Consider the following 2106-nt stretch of genomic DNA (forward strand, 5'->3'; position numbering starts at 1 on the left):
TTTCTGAGGCTTTCAGTTCTTCTGCAGAAAAGTTTCCAGCTATTATCTATTCAAATATTGCTTAACAATCATTTCTGCTATTCTTTCCAACAGGAAATTCTATGTTGAAGTGCTTCAATTTGTTCTTTTTTATCTGCTCGTCATATATTTTTTTTAATTTCTCTGGATGAATTCTTCAAATTATCTTTCAATTAAATAAATTAATCTGTAACTCTATCCAGTCAAGAGTTTATCCTACTTGTAGAACTTGTATTTAAGTCATTATATTTAATCATATATGGGACATACAATTAATTCCTATTTATAACCAAATGTTGTTTCATTTGTTCCTATTTTTGTATTACAATGTTGGGCCCTTTTTAAATGGAAAAAATTAATTTCTCCTAGCAACCTCAAAATACACATTTTAAAGTCTTTGTCAGACTGTTTCATAAAATTAATTTCAGCAAGTTAAAGTTCCATTTGATGGTTTGGTTACATTGGTAGAATGACTTCTGTTTCAAAAAACAATAACAAAAAATCTGCCTCAGAAGGACAACATATTTTCTTGTAAATCATGCTCCCTAGTACCACAGCTCTATGGTCAATTACCTGGTTCAATAACATCAGGATTTGTTACTTTTTTGAGATACTGCCACACTAAATATGCCAGATTCTCCCATGGCAGCTCTCCAAATGCTTACAAAATGGCTAGAGTCGTAGATGTTTCATGCAGATGTAATAACACTCACTAGAACATCACAAATCATTTCTTCATGTTTTTTTAATTAGTAAGAAAAATCTTTCTCCATTTCCTCAGTTCCCATATACTTCCTTTTCCTTTGCCCAGAGTTTCCACTATCATTAACATCTTATATTTGGTGTTATACTTGTTAAAACTGAAGAATTAATATTGATACATTATTAACTAAAGTCCATAGTTTACATCAGGATTCATTTTTTGTATAGTTCTATGGGTTTTAATAAATGCATAATGTTAAATATCCACCAATAGAGTTGACATAAAGAATAGTTTCACTGCCCGTAAAATCCTCTGTAATCCACCTATTCATCCCACCCCTCCTGCCCTGCTGCTGCTGCTAAGTCACTTCAGTCGTGTCCGACTGTGTGACCCCATAGACGGCAGCCCACCAGGCTCCCCCGTCCCTGGGATTCTCCAGGCAAGAACACTGGAGTGGGTTGCCATTTCCTTGAAAGTAAAAAGTGAAAGGGAATTCGCTCAGTCATGTCCGACTCTTCACAACCCCATGGACCACAGCCTACCAGGCTCCTCTGTCCATGGGATTTTCCAGGCAAGAGTACTGGAGTGGGGTGCCATCACCTTCTCCGCCCACTACCAATCTCCTAAAACCACAATCAATCATCTTTCAACTGTCTTCATATTTTTGCCTTTTCCAGACTATCATACAGCTGGAATCATACAGTATGTAGGCTTCTCAGATTGCCTTCTTTCACTTAGGAATATGCATTTAAGTTTCCTTCATCCTTTTTTGTGGCTTGATCATTTCTTTTCATATCTGAATAATCCATTGTAATCCACTGTCCCATGATTTGTCCATTCAATTATTGAAGAACATCTGGATTGCTTTCAAATTTTGACAATCATGAAAAAGGCTGCTAAACTCATTGGTGTGCAAGATTTTGTGTGAATGTAAGTTTTCAACTCATTTGGGTAAATACCAAGAAGCATAATTGGTGGATTGTATATTAAGAGTATGCTTAGTACATTTTTTTCCAAATGACTGTTTTGCACTCCCACCAGCAATAAATGAGTTCCTGTTGCTCCACACTGTCAGCACTTGGTCATTCTGATGGGTATTTAGTGGTATCTCATTGTTTTTCAATTTGCATTTTCTTGATGACATACAATGTGGAAATCTTTTCGTCTGCTTGCTGTTTATCTTGTTTGGACAGGTGTCAGTTTAGACATTTTGCTCTCTTTTTAATTGGGATGTTTGCCCTTATTGTTGAGTTTACTGTATTTTGGTGAGTTCTATCTTTTATCTTTTTGATATATGTGTTCTGCAGACATTGTTTCCTGTTTTTTTTTTTTTCCCAGTGTTAAGAGAACAAAAAGTTACAATTTTAATAAAATCCAGTTTAATC

Source organism: Oryx dammah, unplaced genomic scaffold (genome assembly GCF_014754425.2).
Source record: "Oryx dammah isolate SB20612 unplaced genomic scaffold, SCBI_Odam_1.1 HiC_scaffold_20, whole genome shotgun sequence".
In the NCBI taxonomy this organism is placed as follows: Eukaryota; Metazoa; Chordata; class Mammalia; order Artiodactyla; family Bovidae; genus Oryx; species Oryx dammah.